Raw genomic sequence first — 27023 nt, 5'->3', positions numbered from 1 at the left:
ATCACATGGATGTCACCATAACAAACCATGGCACACAATTGAACACCCATGCCGTGGCCTTTGATGAAGATGTAATTGAGACCGTGGCAGCCCTAGAGTCATTGCCACGACTCCAAGGTAAGTTCCCTAGTCCAATTTCAATTCCAATTTCAACTAATAAGTTGCTTCCTTCTATAGAACAACCACCTACACTTGAGCTCAAACCGTTGCCAAATCACTTGAAGTATGTGTTTTTGGGCGAGCAAGACACATTGCCCGTCATTATAGCTTCATCACTCACGGCACAAGAGGAGGAGAAGTTGGTGAGGGTTCTCAAAGAGCACAAGACGGCCATAGGGTGGACTTTGGCCGACATCAAGGGTATAAGTCCTACCACGTGCATGCATCGAATTCTCATGGAAGAAGGCGCCAAACCATCAAGGGAAGCCCAACGTCGACTCAACCCACCAATGATGGAAGTAGTGAAGAAGGAAATCATCAAATTGCTTGATTGTGGCGTCATCTATCCCATCTCGGATAGTTGTTGGGTTTCACCGGTCCAAGTGGTTCCCAAGAAGTCCGGAGTCACGGTGGTGAAAAATGAAGAAGATGAACTTGTGCCTACACGCATTCAAACCGGTTGGAGGGTGTGCATTGACTATAGGAAGCTAAATGCGGCAACAAGGAAAGATCACTTCCCTTTGCCATTCATCGATCAAATGCTTGAAAGGTTAGCCGGTCATTCTTTTTATTGCTTTCTTGATGGTTATTCGGGATATAATCAAATTGTCATAGCGCCGGATGATCAAGAAAAGACCACCTTTACTTGTCCATTTGGTACTTTTGCATATCGTCGTATGCCGTTTGGTTTATGCAACGCACCGGCCACTTTCCAACGATGCATGGTAAGTATATTCTCCGATTATGTTGAAAAGATAATTGAAGTATTTATGGACGATTTTAGTGTTTTTGGGGACTCATTTGATGATTGCTTGCATAATCTTACTTTAATCTTGAAAAGATGCATGGAAACTAGCCTTGTTTTGAATTGGGAAAAATGTCATTTTATGGTTAAACAAGGCATAGTTTTAGGTCATATAGTCTCTGAAAACGGTATTGAGGTTGATAAGTCGAAAATAGATCTTGTACGTCACTTACCCTCTCCAACTTCGGTTAGAGAGGTTCGTTCTTTTCTTGGCCATGCAGGATTCTATCGTAGGTTTATCAAGGATTTCTCGAAGGTTGCACAACCTCTTTGCCGTCTCCTACAAAAAGATGTGAAGTTTGAATTCACCAAGGAGTGCATGGCATCATTCAACCTACTTAAGGAGTTGTTGACCACGGCACCCATCATTGTTCCGCCGGATTGGAGCCTACCTTTCGAGCTCATGTGTGATGCGTCCGACTATGCTTTAGGAGCAGTTGTAGGACAAAGAAAGGACAAGAGGCCACATGTCATCTACTACGCCTCACGGACGTTGAATGATGCTCAACTTAATTATTCCACAACCGAAAAAGAACTCTTGGCTATTGTATTTGCATTAGATAAGTTTAGATCATATCTTCTTGGTACTAAAGTAATTGTTTTCACTGACCATGCAGCCTTGAAGTATCTTCTCACCAAAAAGGAGGCTAAGCCAAGACTCATTCGTTGGATGCTCCTACTTCAAGAGTTCGATCTTGAAATCCGAGACAAGAAAGGGTGTGAAAACGTGGTGGCTGACCACCTAAGTAGAATGGTGCGTGAGGAAGAGTCCACCCCCATTTTAGAAACGTTTCCGGATGAGCAACTTCTGTCCATTGAGGTAAGAACCCCTTGGTATGCCGATTTGGTCAATTTCTTGGTGTCTAAGCAAGTTCCTAGTACCCTAAACAAGTTCCAACGTGATAAACTTGTTCATGATGCACGTTTTTATGTTTGGGATGATCCATATTTGTGGAAATTCTGCCCAGATCAGATTGTGCGTAGATGTGTGCCCGAATCTGAATTTAATTCCATTCTTACATTCTGCCATACTTATGCATGTGGGGGACATTTTGGCACCCAAAGGACAGCCCTAAAGGTGTTACAATCTGGATTTTATTGGCCTAATCTCTTTAAAGATGCTAAAATGTTTTGTTTAACATGCGATAAGTGTCAAAGAACAGGTAACATAGGGCCTAAGGACCAAATGCCGCAACAATCTCTCTCCTTTGTGGAAATTTTTGATGTTTGGGGTATTGATTTCATGGGCCCCTTCCCTCCATCTTTTGGTTTCACTTATATCTTGCTAGTTGTCGATTATGTTTCCAAATGGGTGGAAGCCAAAGCCACCCGTACTAACGATTCTAAGGTTGTTGCAGATTTTGTGAAATCTAATATTTTTGCTAGGTTTGGGATGCCACGAGTTTTAATTAGTGATGGGGGTTCTCACTTTCGTAAGCGCACCATTGAAGCTTTGCTCAAGAAGTACAACGTTACTCATAAGGTTTCCACACCTTATCACCCTCAAACTAATGGGCAAGCGGAGGTTTCAAATAGGGAGATCAAACAAGTCCTAGAGAAAACCGTGGGACCCTCAAGAAGAGATTGGAGTTTGCGCTTGGACGATGCATTGTGGGCCTATCGTACGGCTTACAAAACTCCCCTTGGCATGTCAGCTTTTCGGCTTATATATGGTAAGCCATGTCATTTGCCCGTTGAGTTAGAGCACAAGGCACATTGGGCTGTGAAAACCTTCAATTTGGACATCGACGCTGCTGGAGTTCATAGGAAGCTCCAATTAGATGAACTTGAGGAGATTAGGAACGAGGCTTACGAGAATGCGCGCATCTACAAGGACAAGACGAAGGCTTATCATGATAAGATGCTTCGTACCAAAACGTTATCCAAGGGGCAGAAAGTGTTGCTTTTTGATTCAAGACTTCGGTTATTCCCTGGTAAGTTACGTTCTAAATGGATTGGACCTCTTGTTGTTACTAATGTTTTTCCTCATGGTGCAGTCCAAGTCCAAAGCTTAAAAAGTGGCCACGAGTTCAAGGTGAACGGACATAGATTGAAGCCATACTATGAGAACTTTGTGGAGCATGTTGTGGAAGAGCTTCCCTTGGGTGCCGTGGGCTCCAATCTGGAGTGATTGGGTTCTTCGTCCGGCTGTACGACATTAAAGCAAGCGCTACTTGGGAGGCAACCCATGCATTCAACAAAGGAAGACCTAGAAAGCACTCGAATTCCAGATTTGCGTTCCTAAACTCTTCTCTTTGTTGCTATTTCGTTTCTGCCATGTTAGGTTGTTTAGTTGTTGTTTTGTTTGTTTGTTTGTTAATTGTGTGAGTCTATGCTTGAAACATTGAGGACAATGTTTGATTTAAGTGTGGGGGGGTAACTAAAGTGTTTTGATGCAAATTCGTAGGGTTTTATCCACCATAACTTCTAATGTTGTTTCTTGCTGTTTTTAAAGTGTTTTTAAACTGTTTTAGTGTATTTTGACTTAAAAATTCGAAAATCCCATAAAAATTTGAAAAATTGTTTCAAAAAAAAAACCCAAAAAAGAGTTGTTTTTGTGTCTTAGGGTACCTTCCAACACAATGATGAGGATTTGGTTTTAATTGCATGACTATTATAGAATGTTGTAAACATGGCTGGAAGTTGATTTGTGCTTTGGTTTATGCTTGGTTATGGTTATAGCTTATGAATTCACATGTAATCACAAAAAGAGAAAATCAGTTTTTGTAACATGCTTGAAGGAAGAAACTCAAACTAAAGCTACATCCTTGTGAGACTTGAGCCTATAACGTTCTTTGGAGAGTATAAATCTGTGATTTCTTGTTTTCTAAAGTCGTTGCATGATCTCATCATTCTTTGCTTGGTTGCTACTTGGAATGCATTTCATTATAGTTCCAAATACTAGAACTCATGCCCATTTCATTCAAAGCATGATATTGATTGCATAACATACAATAAGATGAAGTTGTTAGTCAAGCCAAAGCCAAAAAGCCTATCCCTTTTCACATGTATTGTAGGATTACCCCTTTTTGAGCCTTTTCAAGCTTATTTTCTTTGTTAGCCACATTATCCTTACCTAGCCTAGATTAGGACTTCCCATACCCTTGTTCTTAAAGGATAGTGAAGCATGATTTAGAATGAACTCCTTTTGATCAATATATTGCAGAAAATGAGTGTGGGGGAAGATAATAGGGCACAGCCAAAGAATGAAATAAAAAAAAAAAATTCGTGGAAAAATAAAAAGAAAATAGAAAAGTGTTGAAAAGAAAGAAAAAGAGTTGAAAAATAAGTGAGAATGATCTCACAAGCATTGGTTATTGAAGGAAGGGTCCAAAAGAGTGAATTTGACCCTAATTGTGCATGAATCTTCCCTTGTGTTTAAAAGTTGATTTCTGCCATTAAAAGTGAGTTTAAGTGTCAATTTCATTACTTTGCTTCCTATTGCTTTAAGAACCTTTGTTTGTCCTTTGCTTTTCCTTGTTAGCCATTACCCTTAGCCCCGTTACAACCCTCAACTTCTATCTTGATGTTATGTATTCAATATGTGGAGTTTGAATTTGGTATGAGCATATGGAATCACTGGTTCTCGTTCTAAGTAGTAGCATTCCATTCATGAGATCATATTCATGTCATTGTCGAAAATCCAGAAAATGCTTTCTTTGATATAACATATGTGAGTGTTAGAATTCATATTTACATCAATCTTCTCACATATACCTAGTGTAGGGTGTAAAGTTAGAAAATCTGTGTGAAAATAGAGTGCATTCTAGTGAGGAATTGAGGAAATTCTCTAAGGCATGTTACTACATTCCAAATGTGTTTTAATTGATTAAATGCGAACTAGTGAATGGTAACTATGATTAAGTGTTTGTTGAAGTATAAAGAAAGCTAAAGGTTGTGGGAATGATGTTCTATATTATGTCATGTTCGTTTGAAATCCCTGAGATACATGTTGGAAGGTTTAGATTGTGTTTTGTTTTGTTTTTGGTTTCTTTTGTTTTGTTTTGCTCGAGGACTAGCAAAAGCTAAGTGTGGGGGAAATTGATAGGAGCATATTTATACGACTTAGTTAGCTTGTTTTCTTGCATTTAATTAGCTAAACTATGTTAATTATAGTATTTAAAGTTATTTTCGTGCAATTTCAGGTTTTATTGTCAAAGTATGCATAAAGAAGCAATTTGGAGCATTCTAGAGCATTTTTGGGCCAAGATTGGATAGTGCAAGCATGGAGGCATGAGGAAGGACGAATTTGAAAGGCTTGAATTCAGTTAGGGAGCTGCAAAGGGGGCCTAAAAACCTGATTTCTAGAAGGCTACATTGCAGCCACATGCACTCCCATCCTTTAATCCATTGCAGCCACATGCACTCCCATTCTTTAATCCATTGCAGCCACATGCACTCCCACCCTTTAATCATTCACCCTAGCTGTCACTCCCATGCTTGATAGTCACATTTTGCATGCATGTATAGCTTTCTTATTTGGCGTTTTTGTTTTGTTTTTGGATTAAACTAGTTGCATTTTACTTTGTTTGGTGTTAGTGTGCAGCCAAGTGTGTAATAAGATCAATTGGAAGGCAAATGAAGGAATGTGGTGAAATTCGGCCAAATTGAGTGATTCTAAATAAAACAAGCATTGAAGTCAGATTAGATTTTTACAAAGCATTTTCTGGTGGTCCAAGTCACCTTTGCAGGTTCCACTCACTTGTGGCAGCAAGAGCATGTGTTATTGCAGATCATGTCCAGGCCATGAGTCTACCATCTCAGAAACACAATCATTTCCATCACTTATGCACTGCCATCTGAGTTAAACAAATAGTAGATCCAATCTGAATGTTGGGGGATCACACACACTCTATTTGGCTCCATTTTCTGTCCATCATACACACTAATTCGCCCTCTCCATTGCATTGCATTCTACATTCTTTTCCTTTCACAGAAACAGTCCATTACACTCCCATAACCCCCCCATTTCACCTATAAATACTCATTCATTCATCTCATTTCAACACAATTCATTCCACAACAGAAATTGGTCCCTTGGGGCCGTGCCTTTCACAAGTCCATCCATTCCATTCATACACTTCATCCATTGCAGAAATGTAGACCATAAACTTCCCTTGTGCCGTGCTCTCCCTTAAAATCCAAACACCATCCTTCCATTCCTCCACCACTTCCCAAACCATTCACACCATCAAACTATCCCTAGACCTTGTGCTACAACGAAGAGGAAGAGAAGAGTGCCTAAACGTTCATACAATTCAAGTTTGAGTTGTTGGAATGTTTAAGTGTTTCTTTGATTTCAAGGTTTAATTTCAATACTCTTTGTTTGTAAGAATGAGGAATGGAAGATAAGAGGGCCTAAACGTTCATACAATTCAAGTTTGAGTTGTTGGAATGTTTAGGTGTTTCTTTGATTCTTTTTGTTTGTACCATGAGGAACTTTCTCTTTCGATGTAACCTTGCAAGAGTGCCATGTAGTTAATTCAGAATTCTCATTTAATCTATCTATTTCTTGTTTCATTCTCCAATTTAATTGTGACTTAGTGTGTTGATTTTAGTGCTTGATCATCATTTGAATTAACCACAGGTTGTTTAGCCAAGATTAAAGCACACATCATGCATAATCTTGGTGGATATGTGAATGAATGAAGGGAATGTTTTGCAAACATCCTGTCGAGTGTTCCCTTTGGTTTTGTGAAAGTTTCTTATGCATTACATATTCTTGATTAGGAACCAAAGTTGCACATCACAATTAGGTTCATGATTAGGGACATTTGATCAAATCCACACATCATATGGCTGATCATATCTAAGTGAAACAAACTCAAGAAATAAGTAGAGGGATGAGTATAATCTGACTTAACAAGCATGGACTTGGTTTAGCAATGGTGAAATCGAATCTCTAGCTACATCTCTATTTGTGTTATTTCATTTCATTAGTTGTTGATTCATTCATTTTGTGTTTACTTCTTTTCCTTATGCTTTAATTTACAATCTGTCATTTAGTTTAATCAAAACATAAATCCCCCTTTACTTTAATGTCCAATTTAGTTAGAAATCATTTTAGTTTGTGCTTTCAAGTGTTTTGATTCATTTCATTTCCCAATTTCGTCCAAATTCACCAAAGTGCTCAAAACTGCCCAGAAAGTGATTTTAAGGCAGTTTTGAGTGTTTTGGGTGATGTTTGAGTCTTTTGGTTTGTTTTAGTGTTTTAAGTGTTTAGTTTTGCATTCCTTGAGTCTAGTTAAGTGTTTTATATTGTGTTTTTACATTTGAATCAAGCCATAATCTTAAATTCGTCCAACATTGGATTTAAGGTCAGAAACTGCTTAGTTAGTGTTTTTAGGCAGTTTTGAGTCTTTTGAACTTGATTTGAGTCCTTTGAGTCTTTGTGAACATTTTTTAACTTTGTTTTTACGTTTTTGAGTCGAATCCAAGTGATTAACAATCCCTCCTAATCCCCGGTCCAGAACGATCCCTACTTACATATATACTACAATTTGACGAAAAGAGGGTTTAATTTATGCGCGTATAATTCTCGCAACAATGCTCTCCCATTAATTAATTCAAGTCCATATCTGAGTACCCTAGGGTTTTAAGTGCCTATATATACTCATATTAACCCCTAGATCAGATCACCATCTCTCATACACATTCATTCACGCCAGAAATTCATTCCCTCTCTCTAACACTGCCATACTTCACCATTCTTCATATTTTCTGCCCAAAAACACTCCTTGCCTTCCCCTACATCCATCCCTACCCTAAACACATCATTCTACATCATCCATAACCCCCAAAACTCACCAAAACCCCTTGTGCTGCAGCAACTAGAGGAGAAGAGGCCTAAACGTTCATACAATTCAAGATTGAGTTGTTGGAATTTTTAGGTGTTCTTCGTTCTTGTTTTCAATGTTTACTTTGTTATTACTCTCTAAGTTTGTTGTAATCATGAGTGGCTAAACCCCTAATTAGTTAGGGGAAAGTTTGAAGCCATGAACATGTTTGAAATATGAATTAATTTCTTCCAATTGTGATTTGTTAAGTTGTGATTGCAATTCAATTATCATGTTTATTAAAAACTTGTTTTTGTATGTTGATTAGGGATGCATACTTAGTCTTCATGCATAAACTCGATGCTAGTTTATAAACGAGTTTCACCTAATCGTCACAAGTTTATAAACATGAGTAGTGAAGGTTGCTAGTCACAACCGCGTTAATTGAATTCTTGGCAAGAGTATCATGCATTCATAGTTACAATTGCCTCGTCAACACTTATAATTTTCATAGAGCATAATGATCTCTCATTGTATCTCTTCTATGCATTCATGTTGAGAACCATTGGAGAATGATTTGAATTGTAGCATGCATCATCCAATTCAATAACATAAGGAAAATTTGAGAGTTAATTAGTGCATCACGGTTAACTTGGGGTGTTGAGCATCATAGTTAATGAAAAGCAATTGGAGAATCGATTCATATATAAATGTGTCATGTGTGGAGAATGGACCTCTAACTAATCCATCCATTATCTTGTTTTCAAGGAATTCGTTTTACAATCTGCCTAGTTTATTAACTTGTTTTGTTATTTCAATTTTCGTCAAAATCTCAATCCCCCTTTACTTTAGTTTCCAATTTAGTTAGAAAGTGTCTTAGTTTGTGTTTATAAGTGTTTTGATTCAATTTGTTACACAAATTCGTCCAAATTCACCAAAGTGCTCAAAACTGCCCAGAAAGTGTTTTTAAGGCAGTTTTGAGTGTTTTGGGTGCTGTTTGAGTCTTTTGGTTTGTTTTAGTGTTTTAAGTGTTTAGTTTTGCATTCTTTGAGTCTAGCTAAGTGTTTTAAACTTTATTTTACGTTTTTGAGTCAGTTTCCAAGTGATTTTGCAATCCCTCCTAATCCCCGGTTAAGAACGATCCCTACTTATATCTATACTACAATTGTCAAAAAGAGGGTTTAATTTGTGTGCGTATAAATCTCGCATCAGCAAGCTCCCTAGCTCAACCATTGTCAATCCAAAGGGAGGGTTCGAATCTGCCAAGGCAATAACGTTGAGAAGTGGTAAGGAAGTTGGAACCACCCCAAATCCGTCCAAAACAAGTCAAGAAGAGGACATGTTGCTGCAAGAAGAGAATCAACAAGGCACAAAGGCCACGGCAAGGGTGGAACCAACCTTACCGCAGCCATCTACCACCCCAAAACCGTCCAACACCCCTAAGGTAAGTCCAAATTCGACTTTGTCAAGTTCTATTCCACTAAATGTGCCATTCCCTAGCAGATTTAGGCAATCAAAGAAAGAAGAGAATGAGAAAGACATTCTGGAAACCTTTAGGAAAGTTCAAGTCAATATTCCGCTCCTTGATGCAATTAAGCAAGTTCCTAAGTATGCGAAATTTTTGAAAGAGCTTTGCACCACAAGGAAGAGGATTTCAAACAAAGAGGTGGTCCAGCTAAGTGAGAATGTTACGGCCGTGTTACAAAGAAAACTACCACCTAAATGCAAAGATCCAGGTAGTTTTACAATTCCTTGTGTTATTGGAAATACTAAATTTGAACATGCTATGCTAGATTTAGGAGCTTCAATTAATGTCATGCCTTACTCAATTTATGCATCTATGAACTTGGGAGAACTTAAAAACGATGGTGTGATTATTCAATTGGCCGATCGTTCTAATGCCTATCCAAAAGGAGTTTTGGAAGATGTGTTGGTGCAGGTTAACAATTTGATCTTTCCGGCGGACTTTTACGTGCTTGACATGGAGGATTCATCCCATTCTACACCATTGCCGATCCTACTTGGGAGACCTTTCATGAAAACAGCCCGCACCAAGATCGACGTGTTCAAAGGAACTTTAACGATGGAATTTGATGGGGAAGTTATTGATTTCAATCTTTCTTGTTTCTCTATTAATATACTTGAGTCATTGGCGCAGGATTTTCTTGATTCATTGGACAAAGACCCACTTGAAACCACAATTGCCGAAGGAATGGGTAGAGAACCAAATCTGGCCGTGCATGATGATGGCATTGCCGAGATGGTGGCTTCACTTGAATCATCGCCACAATATCAAGGTAAGCCCCCAAACCCAATTTCAATACCCGTTTCTACTAACAAGTTATTACCTTCAGTGATTCAGGCACCCGTTCTTAAACTTAAACCATTGCCAAGTCACTTGAAGTATGTCTATTTGGGAGACAAAGAAATGTTGCCCGTCATTGTTTCTTCATCACTCACGGCAATGGAGGAGGAGAAATTGGTACGCGTGTTGAAAGAGCACAAAACAGCCATAGGATGGACCTTGGCCGATATTAAGGGAATTAGCCCTACAACATGCATGCATCGCATACTTCTAGAGGAGGGGGCTAAACCAACTCGAGAGGCTCAACGTCGACTCAACCCTCCAATGATGGAAGTTGTGAAGAAGGAAGTTATCAAATTACTTGATTGCGGAGGGATTTATCCTATCTCAGATAGCCGTTGGGTTTCACCAATTCAAGTAGTGCCAAAGAAATCCGGAGTGACGGTGGTGATGAATGCTGAGAATGAGCTTGTGCCAACACGCATCCAAACGGGTTGGAGAGTTTGCATCGATTATAGGAAGCTCAACGCCACCACAAGGAATGACCACTTCCCTTTGCCGTTCATTGATCAAATGCTTGAAAGGTTAGTCGGTCATTCTTTTTATTGTTTTCTTGATGGATATTCGGGATATAATCAAATTGTCATAGCTCCGGATGACCAAGAAAAGACCACTTTCACGTGCCCTTTTGGTACTTTTGCTTATCGTCGCATGCCATTCGGTTTATGCAATGCACCGGCCACCTTTCAAAGATGCATGGTAAGTATATTTTCAGATTTTGTGGAGAAAATAATTGAAGTTTTTATGGATGATTTTAGTGTATTTGGAGATTCGTTTGATGATTGCTTACATAATCTCACTTTAATCTTAGAAAGATGCATTGAAACTAACCTTGTTTTAAATTGGGAAAAATGTCATTTCATGGTAAAACAAGGCATAGTTTTAGGGCATATAATTTCGGCCAAAGGGATTGAAGTTGACAAATCAAAAATAGATCTTGTACGCTACTTACCCTCTCCTACTTCGGTTAGAGAGGTTTGTTCTTTTCTTGGACATGCAGGATTCTATAGGCGATTCATCAAGGACTTTTCAAAAATCTCCAACCCCCTTTGCCGACTTCTCCAAAAGAATGTGCCATTCAAGTTCGATGAGGAGTGTGAGAAAGCCTTCAAACACCTCAAGGAAATGCTCACTTCGGCCCCCATCATTATTCCACCAGATTGGAGCCTTCCGTTTGAGCTTATGTACGATGCCTCGGATTATGCATTAGGAGCCGTTTTAGGCCAAAGGAAGAACAAGCAGCCACATGTCATCTATTATGCATCCCGGACCTTGAATGATGCCCAATTGAACTACTCCACAACGGAAAAAGAATTTCTTGTTGTTGTTTTTGCTTTAGATAAATTTCGTTCTTATTTACTTGGTACTAAAGTAATCATTTACACTGATCATGCAGCTTTGAAGTACTTACTCACCAAAAAGGAGGCTAAACCAAGGCTTATTCGTTGGATGCTTCTACTTCAAGAGTTCGATATCGAAATCCGGGACAAGAAAGGAAGTGAAAATGTGGTGGCCGACCACTTGAGCCGCATGGTACATGAAGAAGAAGCCATACCGATCCCAGAGACATTCCCAGATGAGCAATTGATGTCCGTCGAGGTAAGTGAGCCATGGTATGCCGATTTAGTGAATTATTTGGTGTCTAAACAAATTCCAATCAACCTAAATAAACACCAACGTGATAAACTTAAAAGGGAGGCTCGGTTTTATGTGTGGGATGATCCTTATTTGTGGAAATATTGTGCGGATCAAATCATTCATAGGTGTGTGCATGAATCGGAGTTTAATTCAATTTTAACGTTTTGTCACACTTATGCATGTGGAGGTCACTTTGGCACTCAAAGGACGGCACGTAAAGTACTTGAATGTGGTTTTTATTGGCCTACTATATTTAAAGATGCAAGAACTTTTTGCATCACATGTGATAGATGCCAAAGAACCGGAAATATAGGTCCAAAAGACCAAATGCCGCAGACACCTATCCATGGTGTCGAAATTTTTGATGTTTGGGGTATTGATTTTATGGGTCATTTTCCTTCATCTCATGGTTTCCTTTATATTTTACTTGCGGTTGATTATGTGTCGAAATGGGTGGAAGCAAAAGCCACCCGTACTAATGATTCCAAAGTGGTTGCAGATTTTGTCAAAACTAACATATTTGCTAGATTTGGAATGCCAAGAGTTCTTATAAGTGATGGAGGATCACATTTTTGCAATCAAACCATTGAAGCTTTGCTAAAGAGATATAACGTCACACATAAGGTGGCAACCCCTTACCATCCTCAAACAAGTGGGCAAACCGAGGTTTCTAATCGAGAAATCAAGCAAATTTTGGAGAAGACCGTTGGGCCAAACCGGAAGGATTGGAGCTTGCGTTTGAATGATGCATTGTGGGCATATCGTACGGCCTACAAAACACCAATTGGAATGTCCCCATTTCGGCTCATCTATGGGAAACCATGTCATCTTTCCGTGGAGTTGGAGCACAAAGCACATTGGGCCGTCAGAACATTCAACATGGACATTGATGCCGTTGGAATCCATAGGAAGCTTCAACTAAACGAGCTTGAGGAGATAAGGCATGAAGCATACGAGAACGCGTTGATTTACAAGGAGAAGTCAAAAGCATTCCATGACAAGATGATTCGTAGCAAGACATTTGTTCTAGGGCAGAAAGTGCTACTCTTCAATTCCCGCCTTCGCTTGTTTCCAGGTAAGTTACGTTCTAAGTGGATTGGCCCGTTTGTTGTTAGTAATGTATTTTCTTATGGTGCAGTCCAAATTCAAAGCTTAAAGACCGGCCAAGAGTTCAAAGTCAACAGACATCGCTTGAAGCCATACTATGAGAACTTTGAAGAGCATGTCGTGGATGGAGAAAGCTTGCATGCCGTGGGCCCAATTGAAGTTTAAGAGGAAGGATCGTCCGACTGGAAGACGTTAAAGCAAGCGCTTCTTGGGAGGCAACCCATGCAAATAAAGAAGAACTAGGAAGCTGATAGGAGCATATTTAGGCGACTTACTTAGCTTGTTTTCGTGCATTTATATTGTTAATTCATAGTTGTTTTAGTAGTTTAAGCCATTTTCGTGTGTTTTTAGGTTCATATGGCTAAGGAAGCAAAAAGTTGCATTTTGGAGCATTTTGGAGCAAAATTGGACTTGGAATGGATAGCTTATGTTTGGAGCAAAAGGAATGGACGAAATTGAAGGATTCCTAATCCATATCAGCCACATGCACATTCAATCATTCACACCAAAACCTTGCACATGCTTTCCCATTTCATTATTCATTCTCTTTGCACCACCAATTCAGCCACATGCACCCTTTAATCATTCAACCATGCAGCCACACATTCACCCACATGCATTCCCCTTACAATTTCAGCCATCCCACTTCATCATTGCACATGCATTCACCCTTTAATCCATTGCAGCCACATGCACTCCCATTTTCTCCCAAAACATTGCACATGCATTTTCAGCTTTCCACCAAGTTCCTAGCTGTCATATTCCCTCTTTTTCACCTATAAATAAGCACCCATTGCAGCCACAAATCACACACTCTTCCATATTCAGAAAATAATCTCTCATACACATTCATTCACGCCAGAAATTCATTCCCTCTCTCTAACACTGCCATACTTCACCATTCTTCATATTTTCTGCCCAAAAACACTCCTTGCCTTCCCCTACATCCATCCCTACCCTAAACACATCATTCTACATCATCCATAACCCCCAAAACTCACCAAAACCCCTTGTGCTGCAGCAACTAGAGGAGAAGAGGCCTAAACGTTCATACAATTCAAGATTGAGTTGTTGGAATTTTTAGGTGTTCTTCGTTCTTGTTTTCAATGTTTACTTTGTTATTACTCTCTAAGTTTGTTGTAATCATGAGTGGCTAAACCCCTAATTAGTTAGGGGAAAGTTTGAAGCCATGAACATGTTTGAAATATGAATTGATTTCTTCCAATTGTGATTTGTTAAGTTGTGATTGCAATTCAATTATCATGTTTATTAAAAACTTGTTTTTGTATGTTGATTAGGGATGCATACTTAGTCTTCATGCATAAACTCGATGCTAGTTTATAAACGAGTTTCACCTAATCGTCACAAGTTTATAAACATGAGTAGTGAAGGTTGCTAGTCACAACCGCGTTAATTGAATTCTTGGCAAGAGTATCATGCATTCATAGTTACAATTGCCTCGTCAACACTTATAATTTTCATAGAGCATAATGATCTCTCATTGTATCTCTTCTATGCATTCATGTTGAGAACCATTGGAGAATGATTTGAATTGTAGCATGCATCATCCAATTCAATAACATAAGGAAAATTTGAGAGTTAATTAGTGCATCACGGTTAACTTGGGGTGTTGAGCATCATAGTTAATGAAAAGCAATTGGAGAATCGATTCATATATAAATGTGTCATGTGTGGAGAATGGACCTCTAACTAATCCATCCATTATCTTGTTTTCAAGGAATTCGTTTTACAATCTGCCTAGTTTATTAACTTGTTTTGTTATTTCAATTTTCGTCAAAACCTCAATCCCCCTTTACTTTAGTTTCCAATTTAGTTAGAAAGTGTCTTAGTTTGTGTTTATAAGTGTTTTGATTCAATTTGTTACACAAATTCGTCCAAATTCACCAAAGTGCTCAAAACTGCCCAGAAAGTGTTTTTAAGGCAGTTTTGAGTGTTTTGGGTGCTGTTTGAGTCTTTTGGTTTGTTTTAGTGTTTTAAGTGTTTAGTTTTGCATTCTTTGAGTCTAGTTTAGTGTTTTAAACTTTATTTTACGTTTTTGAGTCAGTTTCCAAGTGATTTTGCAATCCCTCCTAATCCCCGGTTAAGAACGATCCCTACTTATATCTATACTACAATTGTCAAAAAGAGGGTTTAATTTGTGTGCGTATAATTCTCGCATCAGAAGCTCCACCACTCCATAACCAGATTTGCGTTCCTAAACCCTACTCTTTATTGCTTTTATTTTGCCATGTTTGTCGTGTTTGTTGGTTGTGTTATGTGTTTATTTGTTTGTGAGTCTATACTTAAAACATTGAGGACAATGTTTGGTTTAAAGTGTGGGGGGGGGTAAACAAAGTGTTTTTCATAAAAATTCGTGGGATTTTATCACCCATCATTTCTAAAGTTGTTTTTCACTGTTTTTAAGTGTTTTTAGTGTGTTTTGAAGTGTTTTTATGTGTCTTAAACAGAAAATCCGAAAATTTGAAAAAAATCGAAAAAAAGTGTTTTAAAAACCCAAAAAGAGTTGTTTTTCGAGTCGTTTTGTTTTTGTGTTTGTGTCTTAGGGTACTTTCCAACACAATGATGAGGATTTGGTTTTTAATTGCATGACTATTAAAGAAAGTTACAAACATAGATGGAAGTTTGATATGCTCTTTGGTTATATGCTTGGTTATAGTTGACATGTACGAATTCACATGTAATCACAAAATTAAAAAAAAATCAGTTTTTGTAACATGCTTGAAGGAAGAAACTCAAACTAACGCTACAACCCTGAGAGATTTGAGCCTAAACATTCTTTGGAGAGTTATTAATCTTGATTCCTTGTTTTCTAAAGTCGTTGCATGATCTCATCATTCGTTGCTTGGTTACTACTTAGAATGCGTTTCATCACTATAGTACCAAATACTAGAACTCACGCCCATTTCATTCAAAGCATAAAATTGATTAGCATAACAAATAATAAGATGAAGTTGGTTAGTTTAAACCCAGAGCCAAAAAGCCTTACCCCTTTACATATATATTGTTGGTTTAAACCCCTTTGAGCCTTATTTAGCCTATTTTCTTTGTTAACCACATAATCCTTACCTAGCCTAGATTAGGATTATCCAAACCCTTATTCTTAAAGGATAGTAAAGCATGACTTAGAGGGAATTCTTTTCGATTTAAAAGTTGCAGAAAAACAAGTGTGGGGGAAGGGATTTTCGTAGGAATTCATGAAGTAGTATGTTTGTGTGCCAAAGAAAAGAATAGGGCACGAAAGATAAAAAAAAAAAAAAAAAAAAAGGTTGAAAATAAGTGAGAATGAACTCACAACTGTTGATTGTTGAAGAAAGGGTCCAAAAGTGTGAATTTGACCTAAGTTTTGTGTGATTCTTCCCTTGGTGTTCAAAGTTGGTTTTTGCATTCAAAAGTGAATTCTAAGCGTTTATTTCATTACTTTGCTTACTATTGCTTTAAGAACTTTCGTTTATCCTTACCTTTCTTTGTTAGCCAACACCTTAGCTCATTTCAAACCCTTTGACCTCAATCTTGGTTGTTATGTGTTTCAATATGTGGAGTTTAAAATTGGTTTGAGCGTATGGTATCCCTGGTTCTCGCGTCTAAGTAGTGGCATTCCATTCATGAGATCATATACATGTTAATAATTCCGGAAATTGCCTTCTTTGTTATGACATATGTGAGTATTAGTTTACATGTTTACATCAATCTTCTCACATATACCTAGTGTAAGGAGTGTAGTCAGAAAATCTGTGTGAAAATAGAGAGTATATCCAGTAAGGAATTGTGGGAATTCTCTAAGGCATGTTACTACATTCAAAATCATGTTTTAATTGATTAAATGCGACCTAGTGTGGTAACTATGGTTAAGTATGTGCTCAAGGGTGGGGATAACTAAAATCTATGTATGTGGTGTTCTTTAATGTGTCATGTTCATTGGAAATCCCTGAGGTACATGTTGGAAGGTCTAGAATGTGTTTTGTTTGTTTTGTTTATTTGATTTTGCTCGAGGACTAGCGAAAGCTAAGTGTAGGGGAATTTGATAGGAGCATATTTATGCTACTTAGTTATGTTGTTTCCTTGCATTTAGTGAGTTAATTACTATTTATTTCAGTCTTTTAAGTTATTTTCGTATGTTTTTAGGTCCTAATGGCAAAAGGAGCAAGAAAGTGCATTTTGAGGCTATTTGGAGCATTTTTGGGCATGGATTGGATAGCTTAACCATGGAGCAAAGAGGATGGACGAAACTGAAGTCAAGAAGGGCTAGGAGAGGCTACAAATCTGGTGGAAGAAGTCCTAATGCAATGAAGATAAGGAAGAAGCAAGAAACAAGGAACCTTATCCAACCTTATCTGATCTTATCCTAGAAACCTTATCCTATCCTAACTCTAACATTATCCTATTCTATCCTATCCAAATCAGGTTAGGACTTAAACCTAGCTAATTAGAGGGAATTAATTACACATTTAAACACCTAATTCAGTTTCTAGAAGCTTTATCCACTCAAATGCCGCAAGAATACCATTCCTTGTAGGTTTAGGAATTGCAATCCTTCTCCTACACAATTATCATGTATCCTTGGCCCTTTAGGTTTAGGAATCTGCCATAAACCATCCCTTCTAGAGCGCCAAAAATTTGATGCGAAATATATAAGCACACAAATTAAAACCCTCTTTTGACAATTGTAGTATATGAATAAGTAGGGATCGTTCTAGACCGGGGATTAGGAGGGATTGCTAAATCACTTGAAAACTGACTCAAAAACGTAAAACACAAGTTAAAACACTAAACTAGACTCAAAGAATGCAAAACTAAACAATAAAACACTAAAACAAACCAAAAGACTCAAAATAGCCCCAAAACACTCAAAACTGCCTTAAAAACACAATCTGGGCAGTTTTGAGCACTTATACTATTTTGGACGAATTTGGGTAATAACTTGAATCAAAACACTTAGAAACACAAACTAAGACACTTTCTAACTAAATTGGACACTAAAGTAAAGGGGGATTTAGTTTTTGACGAAATTAAATAAAATGCACAGAGTGTAATTAAAACAGATTGTAAAGATGAATTTGATGAAAATATGGATGGAATGCTAGCTAGAAGGTTCTTCTCCACACATGTCACACTTGCATACAAGATGATTTTCAGTTGGTCTTTCGATGAATCATGAAACTCAACACCCCAGGTTAATTAGGTTCGCTTAAATTAACCTTCAAGTTCTCCTTAAGTTAATGAATTGGATGGGACAGCGCATACACAATTCAAAACATTCTCCAAAAGTCCTTTACGTGAAACACACAATAAAGATACAATCAAAGATCATTAAGCAACATGAAAACTATAAGTGTTGTTTATAAGCAACCTCCACTACTTGTGAATATAAGTTTGTAACTATTAGGTGAAACTCACTTATATTCTAGCATCATATTCATGCATGAAAACTAAGCGTGCACTCTCAATAAACATACACAAATAAGTTATCAATCAAGCAGTTAAACAAATTGAATCCACAACTCATGAAATTCCAACCAAAGGTAATCAATTCATATTGCAAGCATAAACATGGTTTTGAATCACCCCCTAGCTAACTAGGGATTTAGCCTCTCATGTTCACAGAAAGAGAAACAAAATTGAAATTAAACATAAAGAACAAAAGATTGATTACACCTAAAACGCCCAACGAATCCACTTGAATTTCTGCGCGTTTCAAGCTCCTCTTTCTCCTTTCTTCTTGCTGCGGCAAAGAAGGTTTTATGGGTTTTTGGATGATTTTCTGAGTTATAGATGGGTTTAGGGTGGTAAAGGGTTGCGGCAAGGGGTGTGGGTGGTGTATGGAGGTGTAGAATGGTGGGGGGAATGGATGGTAGGAGCATATTTATGCTACTTAGTTATGTTGTTTCCTTGCATTTAGTGAGTTAAGTACTATTTATTTCAGTCTTTTAAGTTATTTTCGTGTGTTTTTAGGTCCTAATGGCAAAAGGAGCAAGAAAGAGCATTTTGAGGCTATTTGGAGCATTTTTGGGCATGGATTGGATAGCTTAACCATGGAGCAAAGAGGATGGACGAAATTGAAGTCAAGAAGGGCTAGGAAAGGCTACAAATCTGGGGGAGGAAGCCTAAATGCAAAGAGGATAAGGAAGAAGCAAGAAACAAGCAACCTTATCCAACCTTATCCAACCTTATCTTATCCTATCCTAGAAACCTTATCCTATCCTATCTCTAACATTATCCTATTCTATCCTATCCAAATCAGGTTAGGACTTAAACCTAGCTTATTAGAGGGAGTTAATTACACAATTAAACACCTAATTCAGTTTCTAGGAACCTTATCCACTCAATTGCCGCAAGAACTCAATTCCTTGTAGGTTTAGGAATTGCAAATCCTTCTCCTACACAAATATCATGTATCCTTGGCCCTTTAGGTTTAGGAATCTGCCCTAAACCATCCCTTCTAGAAACCTTATCTCAGCCCTATACACATGCCGCACCAAAACCTTCTAGAATTCCTAAATCCTAGCCGAACTCCCTAATCCAATTCCCATTTGATTTCTGCCGTGAATTAACCCTTTTTCAATGGGATTGTGCAATCCTTTTCCTTCACTAAGAGTGCCTAATTAAGCCTATATAAACAGCCCTATGCCGCACCATTCAATCATCCACTCACACATTCATTCATTCATACTTTCATCCATCAAACACCACAATCCATTCTAAAACACCCTAGTGCCGCAAGCAAGGAAGCAAGGAAAGGAGGAATTGTGCAACCTGCCATCCAAGGGAGTGCCGTGCATGCCATTGGAGTGTGGAGCGTTTTTCTTGGTTCTTTCTATCCTTAGACTTAGTTCAATGTTTAAATTTAATTATCTTTGTTTTGCGAACATGAGGAACTAACTTCTCTTTAGTTAGAGGAGAATTTGAAGCCATGATTATATGTTTTATATGAATTAATTACGTTCGGTTATTATTACTTAAGGCATGAATGTGATTTGCTTATCTAAGTTATTAAAACTGGCTTATGTATGTGGGTTGGGGGTTAACACTTAATTTGCATGCATAAACTTGATGCTAGAGTCTAGGAGGGTTTCACGTAATTGTTATTCACTTATACTCACAAGTAGTGGAGGTTGCTAGTCACAATCGCGTTAAGTAAATCCTTGGTACAAATCTCATGCGTTTCATAGTGATGAGTGCCTTGTCAACGCTTATAGTTTTCACAAAGCTTAATGACTTTTGATATGTATCTTTGTTATGTATCTCATATAAAGAACTTGAAAAAGATAATTTGGTTGTAATGCGTTTTCATTCAATTCAATGAACTAAGGAAAACTTGAGAGTTAGTTGTGCGATGCAACTAATTTGGGGCGTTGTCATTCATAGTCTAAAGGAGTAATAACTAGACATTGGTTTGTATGCATATATCATGTGTGGAGAAGGACCCTCTAACTAGCCTTTTACCCATTTGTTTTACCAAAATTCGTTTTTCAAAAGTGTTTACTACTAAGTTTTTGTTTTGAGTCTAAAATTCGTCAAAAACAATCCCCATGTTATTTAGTCTTCATATTTGAGTCAAAACTTGTTTTCCTTGAGTCTTTTGAGTCTAGTCAAGTCCTATTTTCGTCCAAAACCTTTATTGAGTCTAAAAGTGAGTCTTTTTGAGTCTTGGTTGCTGTTTTAAGTGTCTAAAGTTAGTTTTGAGTCCATAGAGTCTAATTTAGTGTTTTTGAGTCTTATTTACATAGATTAGCATCCCTAGTTAATCCCCGGTCTAGAACGATCCCTACTTACATATCTACTACAATTGTCACAAATAGGGTTTAATTTGTGTGTCAAGTTAATTTTCACATCAAATTTTGGCGCCGTTGCCGGGGATTAGCAAACTTGCTAATCCCTTGTGTTTGTGTCGTGTCTTTTTAGTGTCTTTTTGTTGTCTTTGTGTTGTTTTTAGTGTGCCGTGCCTATAGATTGCTGATTTGGTTGTGTTCTTTATTTTCAGGTACTAGTTTATGACTCGTCGTTCTCAACCTATTTGTGCAAACATATTGGATTTTGACGACGATTTTGAACGAACTTTGAGAAGAAAGAGGAAGCAACCGGAACCTTATCCACCTAGTTCAAGTTCAGATTCCGAATCTGAATTTGAAGAAGAAGAAAGCATGGCGGCGGACAATAGAACAATCAAAGAACTTTCGGCCTCGGGACTAGACAATGCCGTACCTTTGTGCATTCAATATCCTATGGCTGCCCAAGGCAAGACCGATGAATTCGAATTGAAGTCTAGCTTGTTGCATCACATTCCCAAATACCATGGGTTGTCCATGGAAGATCCAAACAAGCATCTTAAGGAGTTTGAAGTGGTATGTTCAAGTATGACACCCATCAATGTCGATGGGAACATTTTGAAGATGAAGGCCTTTCCATTCTCTCTTCTAGAAAAGGCTAAAGATTGGCTATACGAATTGGCACCCGGAACCGTCACTTCTTGGGAAAGCATGAAGCCGGCATTCTTAGAGAAATTCTTCCCAACTTCAAGAGTGATTCTTTTGAGGAAGAAAATAAGTGGCATTCAACAAAACCAAGGAGAGTCTTTTCCGGCATATTATGAACGTTTCAAGACTCTAGTTGCATCATGCCCTCAACATCAAATGAAGGAAGAACTTTTAATTCAATATTTCTACGAGGGGCTTCTTCCAATAGAGAGACAAATGCTAGATGCCTCGGCGGGAGGTGCTTTGGTTGACAAAACGCCCGTGGCTGCCAAAGTTTTAATTGCAAATAGAGCGTTAAATGCACAACAATATAAAGGTGTTGGTCAAAGAGACACCCCACGGCAGCAAGTGAATGAGGTAAGTTCCCAATCCGACATTCAATCTCAATTAGCTAATCTTACTTCTATTGTGTCTCAGATGGCCGAAGGAATGAGGATTCAAGGTCCAAGTGTATGCGGTGTATGTTCTATCCAAGGACATCCTTCGGACAAGTGCCCTCAATTGATTGAGAATGAGGGATGGGAGAATGCAAATGCTATTGGATTTCCAAGCCAGAATCAACCAAGGAATGATCCATATTCCAACACATACAATCCGGGGTGGAGAGACCATCCAAACTTCAAGTGGAGGGAGCCTCAACAAACTCAACAACAAGGAGGCTTTAGGCAACAACCCCCGGGGTTTTACACTAAAACCTACGGCAATGATCCAATACCACCCCAATCCGCCCAAAATAATCAAGGTACGTCTTTAGATAATGCTACACTTCTTAAGTTACTTACCAATTTGTCTCAGGAGCAAGAAAATCAAACCAAAGCAATGCTAAACCAAGACAAAAGGGTGGACCACTTAGAGAAACAAATTGGACAGATTGCGGAGTTTGTAGGACAATTCCGAGACCAAGGCAAGCTCCCTAGCTCAACCATTGTCAATCCAAAGGGAGGGTTCGAATCTGCCAAGGCAATCACGTTGAGAAGTGGTAAGGAAGTTGGAACCACCCCAAATCCGTCCAAAACAAGTCAAGAAGAGGACTTGTTGCTGCAAGAAGAGAATGAACAAGGCACAAAGGCCACGGCAAGGGAGGAACCAACCTTGCCGCATCCATCTACCACCCAAAAATCGTCCAACACCCCTAAGGTAAATCCAAATTCGACTTTGTCAAGTTCTATTCCATTAAATGTGCCCTTCCCTAGCAGATTTAGGCAATCAAAGAAAGAAGAGAATGAGAAGGACATTCTGGAAACCTTTAGGAAAGTTCAAGTCAATATTCCGCTCCTTGATGCAATTAAGCAAGTTCCTAAGTATGCGAAATTTTTGAAAGAGCTTTGCACCACAAGGAAGAGGATTTCAAACAAAGAGGTGGTCCAGGTAAGTGAGAATGTTTCGGCAGTGTTACAAAGAAAACTACCACCTAAATGCAAAGATCCAGGTAGTTTTACAATTCCTTGTGTTATTGGAAATACTAAATTTGAACATGCTATGCTAGATTTAGGAGCTTCAATTAATGTCATGCCTTACTCAATTTATGCATCTATGAACTTGGGAGAACTTAAAAACGATGGTGTGATTATTCAATTGGCCGATCGTTCTAATGCCTATCCAAAAGGAGTTTTGGAAGATGTGTTGGTGCAGGTTAACAATTTGATCTTTCCGGCGGACTTTTACGTGCTTGACATGGAGGATTCACCCCATTCTACACCATTGCCGATCCTCCTTGGAAGACCTTTCATGAAAACAGCCCGCACTAAGATCGACGTGTTCAAAGGAACTTTAACGATGGAATTTGATGGGGAAGTTATTGATTTCAATCTTTCTGAAACTATTAAATATCCTAATGACGATCATTCTTGTTTCTCGATTGATATACTTGAGTCATTGGCGCAGGATTTTCTTGATTCATTGGACAAAGACCCACTTGAAACCACAATTGCCGAAGGAATAGGTAGAGCATCAAATCTGGCCGTGCATGATGATGGCATTGCCGAAATGGTGGCTTCACTTGAATCATCGCCACAATATCAAGGTAAGCCCCCAAACCCAATTTCAATTCCCGTTTCTACTAACAAGTTATTACCTTCAGTGACTCAGGCACCCGTTCTTGAACTTAAACCATTACCAAGTCACTTGAAGTATGTCTATTTGGGAGACAAAGAAACATTGCCCGTCATTGTTTCTTCATCACTCACGGCAATGGAGGAGGAGAAATTGGTTCGCGTGTTGAAAGAACACAAAACAGCCATAGGATGGACCTTGGCCGATATTAAGGGAATTAGCCCTACAACATGCATGCATCGCATACTTCTAGAGGAGGGGGCTAAACCAACTCGAGAGGCTCAACGTCGGCTCAACCCTCCAATGATGGAAGTTGTGAAGAAGGAGGTTATCAAATTACTTGATTGCGGAGTGATTTATCCTATCTCGGATAGTCGTTGGGTCTCACCAATTCAAGTAGTGCCAAAGAAATCCGGAGTGACGGTGGTGAAGAATGCTGAGAATGAGCTTGTGCCAACACGCATCCAAACGGGTTGGAGAGTTTGCATCGATTATAGGAAGCTCAACGCCACCACAAGGAAGGACCACTTCCCTTTGCCGTTCATTGATCAAATGCTTGAAAGGTTAGCCGGTCACTCTTTTTATTGTTTTCTTGATGGATATTCGGGATATAATCAAATTGTCATAGCTCCGGATGACCAAGAAAAGACCACTTTCACGTGTCCTTTTGGTACTTTTGCTTATCGTCGCATGCCATTCGGTTTATGCAATGCACCGGCCACCTTTCAAAGATGCATGGTAAGTATATTTTCAGATTTTGTGGAGAAAATAATTGAAGTTTTTATGGATGATTTTAGTGTATTTGGAGATTCGTTTGACGATTGCTTACATAATCTCACTTTAATCCTAGAACGATGCATTGAAACTAACCTTGTTTTAAATTGGGGAAAATGTCATTTCATGGTAAAACAAGGCATAGTTTTAGGGCATATAATTTCGGCCAAAGGGATTGAAGTTGACAAATCAAAAATAGATCTTGTACGCTACTTACCCTCTCCTACTTCGGTTAGAGAGGTTCGTTCTTTTCTTGGACATGCAGGATTCTATAGGCGATTCATCAAGGACTTTTCAAAAATCTCCAACCCCCTTTGCCGACTTCTCCAAAAGGATGTGCCATTCAAGTTCGATGAGGAGTGTGAGAAAGCCTTCAAACACCTCAAGGAAATGCTCACTTCGGCCCCCATCATTATTCCACCAGATTGGAGCCTTCCTTTCGAGCTTATGTGCGATGCCTCGGATTATGCATTAGGAGCCGTTTTAGGCCAAAGGAAGAACAAGCAGCCACATGTCATCTATTATGCATCCCGGACCTTGAATGATGCCCAATTGAACTACTCCACAACGGAAAAAGAACTTCTTGCTGTTGTTTTTGCTTTAGATAAATTTCGTTCTTATTTACTTGGTACTAAAGTTATCATTTACACTGATCATGCAGCGTTGAAGTACTTACTCACCAAAAAGGAGGCTAAACCAAGGCTTATTCGTTGGATGCTTCTACTTCAAGAGTTCGATATCGAAATCCGGGACAAGAAAGGAAGTGAAAATGTGGTGGCTGACCACTTGAGCCGCATGGTACATGAAAAAGAAGCCGCACCTATCCCAGAGACATTCCCAGATGAGCAATTGATGTCCGTCGAGGTAAGTGAGCCATGGTATGCCGATTTAGTGAATTATTTGGTGTCTAAACAAATTCCAAGCGACCTAAATAAACACCAACGTGATAAACTTAAAAGGGAGGCTCGGTTTTATGTGTGGGATGATCCTTATTTGTGGAAATATTGTGCGGATCAAATCATTCGTAGGTGTGTGCATGAATCGGAGTTTAATTCAATTTTAACGTTTTGTCACACTTATGCATGTGGAGGTCACTTTGGCACTCAAAGGACGGCACGTAAAGTACTTGAAAGTGGTTTTTATTGGCCTACTATATTTAAAGATGCAAGAACTTTTTGCATAACATGTGATAGATGCCAAAGAACCGGAAATATAGGTCCAAAGGACCAAATGCCGCAGACACATATCCATGGTGTCGAAATTTTTGATGTTTGGGGTATTGATTTTATGGGTCCTTTTCCTTCATCTCATGGTTTCCTTTATATTTTACTTGCGGTTGATTATGTGTCGAAATGGGTGGAAGCAAAAGCCACCCGTACTAATGATTCTAAAGTGGTTGCAGATTTTGTCAAAACTAACATATTTGCTAGATTTGGAATGCCAAGAGTTCTTATAAGTGATGGAGGATCACATTTTTGCAATCGAACCATTGAAGCCTTGCTCAAGAGATATAACGTCACACATAAGGTGGCAACACCTTACCATCCTCAAACAAGTGGGCAAGCCGAGGTTTCTAATCGGGAAATCAAGCAAATTTTGGAGAAGACCGTTGGACCAAACCGGAAGGATTGGAGCTTGCGTTTGAATGATGCGTTGTGGGCATATCGTACGGCCTACAAAACACCAATTGGAATGTCCCCATTTCGGCTCATTTATGGGAAACCATGTCATCTTCCCGTTGAGTTGGAGCACAAAGCACATTGGGCCGTCAGAACATTCAACATGGACATTGATGCTGCTGGAATCCATAGGAAGCTTCAACTAAATGAGCTTGAGGAGATAAGGCATGAAGCATACGAGAACGCGTTGATTTACAAGGAGAAGTCAAAGGCATTCCATGACAAGATGATTCGTGGCAAGACATTTGTTCTAGGGCAGAAAGTGCTACTCTTCAATTCCCGCCTTCGGTTGTTTCCAGGTAAGTTACGTTCTAAGTGGATTGGCCCGTTTGTTGTTATTAATGTATTTCCTTATGGTGCAGTCCAAATTCAAAGCTTAAAGACCGGCCAAGAGTTCAAAGTCAACGGACATCGTTTGAAGCCATACTATGAGAACTTTGAAGAGCATGTCATGGATGGAGAAAGCTTCCATGCCGTGGGCCCAATTGAAGGTTAAGAGGAAGGATCGTCCGGCTGGAAGACGTTAAAGCAAGCGCTTCTTGGGAGGCAACCCATGCAAATAAAGAAGAACGAGGAAGCTCCGGCACGCCATAACCAGATTTGCGTTCCTAAACCCTACTCTTTATTGCTTTTATTTTGCCATGTTTGTCGTGTTTGTTAGTTGTGGTAATTGTTTGTTTGTTTGTGAGTCTATACTTAGAACATTGAGGACAATGTTTGGTTTAAGTGTGGGGGGGTAAACAAAGTGTTTTTCATGCAAATTCGTGGGATTTTATCACCCATCATTTCGAAAGTTGTTTTTCACTGTTTTTAAGTGTTTTTAATGTGTTTTGAAGTGTTTTTATGTGTCTTAAACAAAAAATCCGAAAATTTGAAAAAAAATCGAAAAATAGTGTTTTAAAAACCCAAAAAGAGTTGTTTTTCGAGTCGTTTTGTTTTTATGTTTGTGTCTTAGGGTACCTTCCAACACAATGATGAGGATTTGGTTTTTAATTGCATGACTATTAAAGAAAGTTACAAACATGGATGGAAGTTTGATATGCTTTTTGGTTTATGCTTGGTTATAGTTGACATGCACGAATTCACATGTAATCACAAATAAAAAAATCAGTTTTTGTAACATGCTTGAAGGAAGAAACTCAAACTAACGCTACAACCCTGAGAGATTTGAGCCTA

This window comes from Pyrus communis, chromosome 16 (assembly GCF_963583255.1).
Source record: "Pyrus communis chromosome 16, drPyrComm1.1, whole genome shotgun sequence".
NCBI lineage: Eukaryota > Viridiplantae > Streptophyta > Magnoliopsida > Rosales > Rosaceae > Pyrus > Pyrus communis.
This window is presented reverse-complemented; position numbering follows the sequence as displayed.